Source organism: Puntigrus tetrazona, chromosome 16 (assembly GCF_018831695.1).
Source record: "Puntigrus tetrazona isolate hp1 chromosome 16, ASM1883169v1, whole genome shotgun sequence".
NCBI lineage: Eukaryota > Metazoa > Chordata > Actinopteri > Cypriniformes > Cyprinidae > Puntigrus > Puntigrus tetrazona.
In genome coordinates this window covers 3,747,478-3,760,897 of record NC_056714.1, presented here as the reverse complement: position 1 = coordinate 3,760,897, position 13,420 = coordinate 3,747,478, and positions in this window count along the sequence as shown.

Genomic DNA, 13,420 nt, shown 5'->3' with positions numbered 1-13,420 from the left:
TGAGTTTCCTCCATAGGGTGGCTGGGCACTCCCTTAGAGATAGGGTGAGGAGCTCGGAGCTGAGGTGGCTCGGGCATCTCTTCCGGTTGCCTCTGGGATGCCTCCCAATGGACTGGGTGTCCCTACTTAGACTGCTGCTCCCGGATAAGAGCCAGAAAATGGGATGGATGGATGGACTTGTTTGACTAACTAGCAACTAGCTAGTTTCAGATTCAAATTAGGCCAATATACCATTTCACATTTCTGAGTCTTAAAGAAATTAGTCTTAAAAAAATAGATGGTTCACTTTTAAGACATGTTTTGATGTGTGTCCACCTTCTTCCTCACTTCACCCTGGGTGGTGCCATTACTGTAAGTTGCTCCACACTTTGACTTAGATGTTGTAATCAGCTATGCTATATACGTTGCTAAACTTCTTGAATCTGTGCTCTTAGTGAGTATAATGGCAGCAACAGAAATCAAACGATTAAGACCACAAGACCAGAACAATTAATCAACTGAACAAGATTTTATTTAATGTGAAGTTTTGTTGTTGTTTTTTTACGTAAAAGTAACTTCATAAACAATTCAAACTCAGAGCACCTGGGAAGTGTTTAAAGTGAACTTATAATAAGGTGTGCTTTCAGGCAACAACTTCCATGGGTGAAGAACAGACAGTGATGTTTATGGTACTTCTTATGGCAGTGAATGGGTGCCATCAAAATAAAATGTCCAAACAGCAGATAAAGACATCACAATAATTCACATTTCTCTAGTCCATCAACTGACATAATATAAATTGAATTTTTTTTTTTCAAACCTTTGCTAAACTTTCCATAATGTTGCATTCTCCAGTGAAAATGTAATATTATATCACGAGAGAAATATGTAAAGATCAAGCACCCTTTACAAGCAAAGACTGTCCAAAACAGCTCTAAACAAATATGACAGTGAATTTTGACGCGAAGGGAGAAAAAGAGAGGTTTTTTTTCTTCACTGGATGAATTTTAATCATGGATTATATTTTGGCCAGAAGCAATGCTTTAAAGTTAAATGCCTTGATGATGAAATTATTGCAAGGGTATTTTTTTCTACTTCACACAACATTAATTGATGAACTTATCTGGTATGGATTGCTCTAAAGTAGTTTGTCGCTTCTTTTTATCAGTTCTTTGCACTTTCATTTTGACGGCACCCATTCACTCTAGAGGCTCTATCGGTGAGCAAGTGACGTAATGCTACATTTCCTCAAATCTGTTCCCACGAAGAGGCAAACTCATATACATTTTGGATCTCCTGAGTACGATTTCATCAAAATTTCATCAAATCATTCCTGCGTTGCCGTCACAAAATAACATTGTCATAGTGTATTGATTTTATGGAAAATGAAACCATACAAATCTAACTACGAGATTTGTTTCTGAGCTTTCCAGGTAGTTCGGTAATACGAGTAAAACAAGTAACGAGCCAAAACCCTGAGAATTCTCCAATGCATAATGCAAAAAAAAATAAAAAATTAGTAAACGCACAGTGCACATTTGTCGGTTATGATTAAACATTGTTTTCGGCAAATCACAAGTCTCAATGAAATCCAGTCATTAGAAAGTTAGACAAAGAATCGAAAGAAAGGATGTTTAGCTTTGTGCTCGTCTTTCATCAGCTATGCATTGTTTCACTCGACGCTGTGCTCGGGATTCGAAAATAAGATGTAGGATGTAGAGAAAATCACAGCGTTTATTCCCTGTGGAACATTTCCTTTTCAAAAAGCTTTTGTAATTTCCCATTTCGTCGAATCAAACTACAGGTCCGAAAAGAACACAACCATTTGCAAAGCCATTGCCTGAAGACAAAGGAAATCAAAACTCGCTCTCTCTCTCTCTCTCTCTCTCTCTCTCTCTCTCTCCAGTGTGAAGTAATTATGGATATTCCATAATGGCAGGCTGCAATTGTAGCTCGCATGATTATGCGCCACTTTCAAGCTCGTTATGTAAGGAGTACTTCGCAGCAATCAATGTCTGTTTGTGACTATTCATCGAAGCTCCAGCAAAACTCTTCTATGGAATGCATCCAGACCCAGGCCAAGTTACCGCTCCATTTTATGCCAAACTTCCATGAACGAATGTTAGGGAAATTAGTTAAAATAGACATAATAAATGTCATTTTTAAATGCACCATTGCACCTGTTGGGCCTTTTAGTGCATTTACATATTTACGTGTAAAAATGTTGCAATACGGGCCGCAAGTATTATTATGAAATTACATGAATCTTGAATCAATGAATTAGCATGCTTCGTAGCGAGTCTTTGGAAATGATGAGAAAGATTAAATTGGAAGCACATACGTCTCTTTTGTTCTCTGATGGAATCCTTGCATTTCACACCTGCACTGGGACTGTAATGTAGGTTCTCCTTTAATTTAATGGTTCAGTGACCTTGTCTGAAATAGGCTTTGAAATCTTGCATGTAAAATGTAAAAAAAATAATTAAACATGACCAATTTCTCTTATATACCATGCTGTGAAAAAAAGAAAATAGTACACCACATTACAAACTTCAGTATGAACCTAACTCAGGTTGGATGAAAAACTTGACACGCATAAAAAAAAAAAAAAAAATGTGTGTGTGTGTGTGTGTGTGTGTGTGTGTATATCCAGGGCTAGAGATGAATGTTTTTGCTCACCAGCTACTGTGGCTAGTCTACTGTTTTTTTGTGCTTTTTTATTATTATTATTATTATTATTATTATTATTATTATTATTATTTTTATTTACTAGCCACTCAGCATTTTCACGGGCCACAATTTCCTTGCTGGGAAATTATATTTTGTATAATGTAATACTGCACACAAAAAGGTTTCCCCACAGTATTAAATCCATGCATACTTTTTTATGACAAATTCTTATGCATTTATGACAGTTCAATGTAGCTGTATTATATATATATATATATATATATATATATATATATATATATATATATATATATATATATATATATATATATATTCATTCACAAAACACTGTTCTTTATTTGGAACTTTTTTCTTTAACCAAATGGAGCAAAAACAGTCAACAATATATCCTTTCAATAAATTCAAATACTGAACCAAAATGCATATTAACTACTCATTTTAACTCTTGTATAAATGTCAAATTTGCAATGATGGTTTTCAGGGAACTTCCTGGTCATGTCACGTTAACCAGTCTGTACTTCATAAATAAAAACAAACTTACGTTTTTATTTTTCTTCTCTGTGCAGTCGCGTTATTTTGTTTTGATTTCTCTGAGATTCCCTCGTTGGCTTTACCTTGCTGTTACTCATTATCCTGCTGATCACCGTTTACATGCACCAAAATGTAATAAAATCCGAACCATTTTCACCCGAATTTTGGTGAAGTAAGATGTTTTAATCAGATTAGCTGTCGGGAAATATTCCCTTTCATTGCCCCTTCAAAAAATGTACTTGTCTCAAACGATGACTCTTTCTTTTAAGAGATGCTAACTTTCCATACGGTGCGCTTTCAGACTTAACTTTGCAGGATTTGTTTTTGCTCACTTTATACATAAAATGGTCACAGGCGCTAACTAATTGTGTAGAAATTCGTACACCAGAATGTATAATCATTTAGAATATACAGGGAAATAAATAAATGTGTATGATGTTATTATGCATGTATAAAACTACTGCTGCTTGACATGATATAGGTCTAAAATCTATTTCCATCTCCCCAGTAACAGCCTGTGCGCTGGTGTGTAAGGCCGGCCGAGAGATCTTTATTGGGACCTCATGTTTGTTAATGAATTATCTATCTGACTGGCTCCGAAAAGAGTCACCTGCCACCTAAAAGACAGATCTATTTTATCACTGTCAGAGCATCCAGCTCATGACAGCGTGGCGCATATGAATGAAAGCTTGTGTGGTGTCTTTGTTGATCCAATCGATAATCACAATATGGTGTTCCTGGCACCAGCTGTCTGCGGTTCATTAAAAGCAGGGCAAGTGCCCGCCGCACTGTACTGCACACTGTGCCCTGATAAGGGGGCTCAAGTATGGAAAGAGCAACTGAAAGTCAAAGAATCTGCGTGGTGTCTCTAAACTCCTTTAAGGACGCCGAGGACCAAAAGATGCATGAGATTAAACAGAGCAGGGATGCCAATAAAAACTGCCCTCGTAATCGACGCGAACTAAAACTGGGTTCATCGTGAAACAGAAGGAAAGAAGAATTTGATCTTCGCAAACATAAAAACGTTGATGCAGTGGAGAAAAGCGATACTGTAAAACATCACGGCCTTTTTGACTGTATTTCAAATGTAATCTATTCATTTACTAAGCAAGCATAAGACATCGGTGTCACACAGTGTTTGGCATTACGAGTCATTTCAGGAATCCAAAATAATATTTCACTGAGGTTTATATGGGTTCCTAGCACATATAGTCACGTATAGAGTTACGTGAAATTAAGGAAATTAAGAAGTGGATAAATTAGTGAAACAAGCTTTCCAGAAAGAAATATTTCAACAAGCAAAAGTCAGATGTCAAGGTATTAATCTGGTAATAAATGCCAAGTAACATGAAACAATAGAAAAGGTTAGATTTTTGAATTCCTTTGCAGGCAATAAAGTAGCTATATATATATATATATATATATATATATATATATATATATATATATGTGTGTGTGTGTGTGTGTGTGTGTGTACAATGTCAGGTTTAGAAGATCATGCAATTATCAAATGTAATAAATATAAACAGGAAAATAATAATGAAATGGAAATAATTACAAAAAACGACTTCAGGAATTATGAAGAATAATGTGTCAGGTCTGATTTAGTGGGAAATTGAAGTCATTTGTTAGTTTGAGGTCATTTGTGTTTGGTAGGTATATCACGTCCTCAGTTACCAAGTCTCTGTACGTTACGTGACTTTCTGCATTAAAAAAACCTCAGGCCCCAGGTTACGTTTTTTTTTTTTTTTTTTTGTGTATATTGTTGACACTCTCTGCTCAGTTGCTCATTGGAGTAAAATCGCGTATAACATCCAGACATGTGATGTAATCCAAGCAACGATATTTAGTAAAAGGCCACTAATAGAGATGTACAGAGACGGAGGAAACACGGCTGTGGCGGTAAACTCCATTAAGATTAGAAGAACCTGTCGTTAAAACTAAAGAAACCTCAAACTTCGGAGTGCCTGAAGTCAAAAGGAGAAAGCAGAGACCCGTAGTAAAATGAGAGTAAAATTCAGTTGTATTTTGCAGGAATAAATTGCATATTAAAATACATTTAAACATTTATTTTAAGCTGTAACTCTTTTTTTTCATTGCATAAATGCAAACAATAATGGTTTGACCACCATTTTCAGTTTGAGCAATGGAGACAGTAATGCAGATATCTTTATCCTCTATCGCTTCCTTTGTTGTTACGCATGTTAACGCTGTTAATGAGCACTCACCGCGCACCGCTGCAGTGCTGTATATCTTCACAAGCCACATTTGAGCTCACAGCTGAACCTTTGCATCTGAAACTTTCCTTTGAGTTTGAGCCGCATAGAGGACATGAGCCCGGATTAATTAGTCCCAAGACACAGGCTGATACTCGGGGGCCAGTGCCGTGGTACCACGGAGACGCAGAGCATCCAAATGAGCCATCATGCAACACGGCGGCCTCACGCTCGCTTACTGCTGCTCAGGACATGTGGGCAGATCAGTTTGAGAGAGGTGTTTTTTTCTTAATTAGTACTGACTTTAAAAAGCGCCGTCATATCGGCATGGGTAATTATGATTCTGTTATGTGTGTTTTTGTATTCGCTTTCGACCTTTGCCCACTTACGGAGACGGACGTCTGCTGTTGACTCATTCCGCAGGACCACAGCGGGAAAATGGCAACCTTGTCTAATAAAAATATGTATCTCTGTGCGCTTTTTGTGCAACACCGTTTTTACATGCCTTTCTGCACGTTTCACCGCAGTTTCAAAGAGAAACGTCCACTGAATGGTGCTAAAACACAGGTATGTATTGAGGTGGTTCATAATTGTAATATATAAAATATAAAGCTGGATATGATGCAAATGTTTTAAAACTTTAAAATTAATGTGAAAAGGAATAAAAGGCGTCAGATTGTTACTGCCTCTAGTGTTGTATAAATGCCTTTTTATCGTTCTTAGCAGAACTGTTGCGAATAAACATACATTTTAGATTTTAAAATGTTTTTTAAAATATTCTAATAAATTATATATTACTTTATATCACTTTAGAAAAGTCTGTACTATTTTCTGCTTATTTATTTTCAATAAACATATATTGTCATTAAATTAAAAAATGCAGAAACAAAATAGTTTTAATAGCTAAAAACTCCATAAAATTATTAAAATCACAGCACATTTAGCCACAACAACAGAGGCGCTATTTACTCCAAATACAGCACTTTTACATATTCTTTCATTATTTAAAAACTGTTGCTTTAAAGTCGAAGTTCAAAACGATCACCTCACCGATTTACAATTATTAGCTTATAATAATGTTTTCCAGGGCTACAATAAGCTTTCGCATGTGAGGATCCTGCAGAAGACCGTTTCTAGCCTTTTCCCATAACCAGAAAGCGTTTATAAAACACATGTGAATGAAATTAAATTACATTCCAGTTCTAAAAGCGCTTCTGATTACAGATAACCTGGGATTGAACAAGATTTGTATTTTAAAGACAACCAACTCGAAGAGAGCAAAGTTAGCTTTTTGGGTTAAAATTATTTCTTAATATGAAATTGAATGGTGTGACAGTTAGAGAGAATAGATGCCATAATGGTTTTGTTGACGTTGGTTAGAAAGTCTCTTGCCTGAAGTTGTTGCCCAGAATGATCTGCAACAAGAACCAGACTTAAAGACTGCCTACATGAGACATGCTAGATGACTGTCAATTGCTGGCATGCGCTTCAAACTTAAACATTTCAACTATAGTATGCATTTAAATGTGCATTTAGTAGTAAAATGCGACTGGAATACTTACACTCATTGGCTGCTGCATCTGTATACCTTAAAAGCATTGTGTCGTTCAGTATTAGTTCAAGAATCACGACAAAGAAAGAGAAAGGGTCATTTTTAAGAGTGTAGTACTTGGCTGAGTGAGTTCATCAGATGTCCAGTATCCATAGAGACTTAGAGAGAGACTTAAACTTGGGTTTCAGACACTTGAGATTCTCTGTATGGGTGTACATCGTAAGAAATGTCATTTGATGTTAGTTGCTGCTCTGCTCCTCTGACAAAAGCAGTGAGACAGACATTGATGATGAGAAAATTGGACTGATGAGAAGATTGGTTTCGATGATAAATGAGTAAAGCGATAGAAGATCGCGAGACAAGCCATGTGTAGCTCTTATCTGGTGCAGAGCTAAGAGTGGAGTATGAAGAGATAGTAATCTGGCTACATTCTCCGCATGTTCCAGCTGCACCGTGAGGGAAAAAAAAAGAGAAATGATTAATAAAAATTAAAAAAAAATCACTCTAAAAGGGAGAGTTTCAATAACATGAGTTAAGCTCCATCGCATTAAGTCTATTTATAATCTCCACCCTCTTGATGCTTTGCACATTTTCGCTACAATGGTGCTTTGAGTTAAATCCCATTTTATTTCTATAGCGCTTATCATAATGCATATTATTACAAAGCAGCTTTGCAGCGATCAGTGTCTTAATACTCCCAGTGAGAAAGCCAAAGGCGAACATGGCAATAAAAAGCTAAGGAACAAGGACGAAGCTTTGCGAGTAGGGATAATCAATTAAATTTAAAACAGACTATTAACCGTTTGTTTGACCGGCGCAATCAATAAAAAGTGATTGCTTTACAGTTAGCACCTAAGAAGAGCTCAATGATCAGTTTATATGTCACATATGTCGTTGAGAATCGATCGATTTTGTCTAAGCCTCTACTAAGCTACTAAAAGTTAGGAATGAGGATTTGAGCCATTTCTGAAGAAGATGGTCAACGGATGGCACAGTATAGGACTTTTTCTACCCCTCCTCACGAATAAGTGTATCATACTGCATATGCACGCCAACAAATTTTGTATCATATGCATTCAAAAACTGCATATTATATGCACAAGTTTTTTTTTTCATTTGGCAAACTCATTCAACAGCTTCTTCAAAAATGTCATAAACCATTGCGTAAACCGTTGTTGTTGATTTTTGGGTTTTTTTCTGTTTGTATATTTGGCACACTATTTATACAAATTTTCACAAGACCAGGCTGAAATGTTTATTTTTTGATTAATCTTTCGCGGTTTGACAAATCTATGCAACATATTTGAGAAATCAAACAATATAAATAAACCCTTTTTTCGTACACAAAACTAGATTTTTTTAGACTTTCGAAAACAGTGCTTCAGTGCTCGTTTACAAAACTTTTGTTTCAAAACAGTGGTTTGGGAACATTTATCAAACTGGCCAAAACACATGACTTTAGCAAAATAGGCTTTATTGCATAAAAAAATGGGATTGTCCAAATCCCCGCACTTGAGGTTTTGACCGTGTGAGTGAGAGCGTGTAACTGTCCCAGATCTGCAAAATGGCCAAAACTAAATTTAGATTTGCAGTTTTGTTTTATAGATATATTTTTAGTCTGCGTTCATGTTCCGTTATCACCATTTTTAACAGCAGGGATCACCAATTAATGGCTTTTGCTCAGGACAGAGAGAATGCTTGGAGAGGGAAATGTGCGTTCCAACCGTATTTTTTGATTAACATAACACTACATTTGGTTTAGTAACACTATTTTAGGGTCTCTGAAATCACTTATTAGCATGCATATTGCTAGAATATTAGCCTTTTATTAGCAGTAATTAAGCACACATTAATGCCTTATTCTACAAGACTTATTCTATATCCTAAACTTAACTACCTAAACTACTAACTATTAATGAGGAGTTTATTGAGGGAAAAGTCGTAGTTAATAGTGAATAAGTGTTCCCAATTCTAAGGTGTGTGCGTTAATATGATAAGGTAACTTTTTTAAATTATACTTTGTGACTTAACCTCTCAAACTGTCCTTTCGGGAATTCCGAAGGTGTCTTTTTAGAGACATTACTTTCTTGTAATGCTCAGTCCACAAATAGGTGACTGCCTCGGCCTGGCTGCTCATCCTCGGTTTCCCATCACCTTCAATTTTAAATCCATTATTCGGCGTGCCATTTTTCAAATAATGGAAGGACACGTTAATTACTAAAGTATGGGAACCGGATAAAGGTGAGTGTTCAATTACAGAATTAAATCAAGTTGCTGTTTAGCTTGTCAGTACTGACAGAAATAATTCGGGTGAATTATTAAAAAGGTTCCACTGCTTCCCAAAATGGAACTGTAAGGTGTCTCTTTATACTGAGCACACCGGCTCTCTATCCCAGTCAAATCCCAGTCATTTTTTCCCCTCAATGGTAAATATGTGTTTTCTTTTTTAAAACGTGACCTTTCTATTAGTTTTGATTGTGGACTGAATTCCAAACAGAGTATGGCAAAGGATCTAGTTATTTATGTATTATTATTATTTGGTCCATTTACCCCCTTCTGGTAGATGCTATAACTACACTGTATGGCTGCGAATATGTTTTTTTCTTTGATGGACATTCAAATATATTAGTAGTTTTTGTTTGATTGTTCTAAAAATAGGATCTCAACACAAATTTCTTGGCTAATATCATAAAGCCAGGGAAACGCGGCACAATTTTATCCCTGACTTTCACTCACTGTCAGTTTCGAGGAAATTCGCCAACAATTGCTTGAAAATCAAGACAAATCAGTGCTCATTCATGTGTGCGACAATTGAGATCTTTAGAATGCTTAATATCTTGACCTGTCGGCAACTCACAGTCCTGTTATGTAAAACTTTTTTGCCCGGCAACGACATACAGCCAATGCGCAACACAGAGAAAAGTTCAGGTGGTCAGATGTTCCACAAAACATCAGAACGCATGTCTTTCGCAAGCAAGCGTTTATCATTCACATTCTTTTTTTCGAAAAATTTAAGACGTCCTTTCTGTGGTGAGCAATGTTTAGATTCTAACAACATGAATGCTAACAACAAACTGATTAGTGAACGGTTTATAACAGCCAGGTTCAGCCAATCATTAGCCTGCAAGGCCATGCCAATTATCTCCATATTTCATACGTTAATGAGAACTCGCATATTAGCTTTCCTGATCTCCAATGAACTCATCTAGTAAATAAACACAAATTCAAATACTCTTAATTAATGCCAAATGATTCCCATCTCTTGCACTACGTTCAAAATAATCACAAACGCATCTCAAAAGCAAACATTTGTCTTGGTGTTACATAAAGCAATTATCGTTTGCACATGTGGTCGTGCAAAGCTTGTATTGGTTTTGGACAAAATGAGGGTGAGTAATTAATGACAGAATTTTCATTTTGGGTGAAATATGTCTTTAACCTAAACCCAATCTGTGAAACCAGTCCTCAGTGTAATAATACGCTTGCATTTATTATTTAAAAGTTTTGTTTCAACCGTTGATATTTCGACACATAGTTAGCAAACTTAATCTCAGACTGCAGTGTTTTGATACTTTTACGCATCCGGATGCCTGGATCACCTAATATTGAATCCGCAATATCACGAGTAGGGCAGAAGTGTGATTGGGGAGATGACAACATATGGGATCTTGTGGACCATAAAATCGAAGAGACATTGAAAGTCCCTATTGTCATTGCTGATGCCACTGTGGAGGTTCAGCTGTATGTAAGTATATCATATATCATCAGAACAAATGATGAACTGGAGAATGGGACCAGACCCCAGACCAACTACTCATATCACTTCCATTTGGTCCTCCAGTGCCTTACAATTTCAGCCACATCTGTGCCACATGAAAGAATATTCTCAAAGGTAGGAAAGGTTCTCTTCAAAAGGACAATTGTTTAAATTCAACCGGTTCACAAAATTATTGAAAAGCTCTTTGCTTTAATGGTTTTACTCTATCAGGACCACCAAGAAGCACAATTTCAATCTAATGTAACCTTACAGTAAATACACTAATGTAGTCTAATAACAAAAACAATCATTGAGATAAAAGGGCAAAATATTAAAACCCACCAAAGAAAAGCAGCCAGTGTTTGTCTGTACGGTTCTTATTATTGTATAATTTTTTAGTGCTTCAACACTGCTATTTTCTGTTTCAACAAGTACAGCACTTAAAGTTTTTTTATTTTCACTGCATACTTATATTATAAATCAGACAGTCAATTTTGAAAGTTTAATTAGCAGATTAATGAATTTCCATAGAGTCAACAAACATAGTACGGATCTGGGACAATGATAAAACAATATATGAAGGGCATTTTAAACACCAAAAATTATTCACTTTAATAAAATTAATTAAAAAGAAAAAAAAAACTGATGCTATGACTACATGTGTGTGTCGGTGCACCCAGACTGTAGACAATACAGAAGAAGGGAGAATTGAAGAAGGTTATATAAACATTTATTTTAAAATATACAGCAGCCTACTGCTGTAGTTATTGTAAATGATACATTATGAGTCAGTTCATATTTTACGTAAGTATTCCACATATTTTTGTCAATTTCAAATAATGTGATTTCTGTTGTTCAGCGATAGTTTTAGCTCATAATTTAAACGTTTAAATCTTGTTTAATTCATTCTTGGTACGTTATCAAAGTTTGGTAAAACCTACAAAGTACAGCGCAGAGGTTGCACTATTGTACTGAAAGCGGCATGCGGTTTCACGCAATGGCAATCTCTTCTTTTCTACCCTTTCTTTTTCTACATCGTTCCGTATTCTGGTAATGTGAGTAACAATCATGCCGCTTGGCTTACCTTTGCGGCTCCGTGACAAGCCGTAATCTCAAACGAAACAAAAATGGAAAACTGTCAGACTTTCCAATACATGCTTACTATCCAAGATCGTACTTCACAATAGGCTTTTTGTGTTTTTGATTAATTAAAGCAGGTTTTTCCTGTGCTTCCCCAGCGTAGCCTCGCGCAACTCCAGACGTGCATCTCCCACCTGAAAGGCCCTTTCAGAATCGAGAAATAAATAAAAAAAAAAAACGATACATTTTGTGGATGCGAAAGGTTATGCTGAGCAGTTCATAAATCAATTGCCTTGAAAAGGGAGCTGGTTTTAAGCCTTTCTCCTGAACGCAAATGGAACCATAATTGACAGAACAAAGTGAGGCAATTAACTACGTTTTCTTAAAGGAGTGAATATGGAACGGCATGGCCATTCATCACCATGTCGGACTGGGGCTTCTTTGAGAATTATTATTTTCAGCAGGCTTGGCGTTTTATTTGGCTGTGATAGTTCATGAAAGGAGTGAGCTCTTATCTCACTGAGATAGACTAGTTTAAGCATCCTCTTTACAACTAGACATCTTACTAAAAGTAATTAACTAATATCTATCCATCTGGATGGGTCTGCAACATACAACGCACCCAATGTGGTTGTAGGAAATGTTCACGAACGTGGAGTAAACTAAAGATTTTGTTTGATTCTAATTCTGAAGCATCAACACACGTACACCATCAAAATAACATTTATCCACAACAAAGCATTTTGCAGCAAAACTGAACGCATTTAAAGACGAGGAGAGATAAAACAGGTTACAGGTGGAAACCAATTAACTAATGACGACTAAATGAGGACAGGAACAGGAAGGACCAAATAAGGACATGAAGGGAAGAAAATACAGAAGAACAGTCCAGGCACGCTGACCATGAAAATCTTGATAGTATATGTTATCTCAATCTACTAACCCTAAACCTACCCTAACAGCCTACAGTTAATTGACATGAATTTATGAGAATTATTTCACATTAAGAGATTACGGAGTGAAAAGTCATATATTATAAGCAAATTTGTTATCACTTTGGTTCATAAATGGACAGATATTTAGGACAATAAACTGCTACATTTTATTTATTTATTTTTTATAGATAAAAATGCATACATAAACACTGATATACTTAGGTAAGATGTTATTTTACTTACATTAAAATAATAATATTAATAATCTTAATAATATATTTTTTTAATTGCATCCACTTATCAAAAGTGTCCATACTGAGTTTTATTTCTCTTTTATTTTATTTCAATGTTTCTATATACAATTTGTATTATGAATAATGGCATGCTGAATACAAAAATAATTACTTCCGTCGTATAATTAAAATTGCTAGTGAAAAAAAAAAGCTAAAAGTAGTCATTAACAAAATACTGATGGTATGTGAAAATAAATATAACGATAATAATAAGCAACACCAAATAATTGCAAAATTTTAATTCTAATTGGTATGTGTTAAACAAAGCACTCGATGCCATTGGCTGTAAAATCTAGATTCTTTGATCTAGAATGCTGTTCAGTCCTAGCTGTTTGATAAATTGATGATGATAAATGGTGGTGATAAATGTGCTACAATTTATGCAT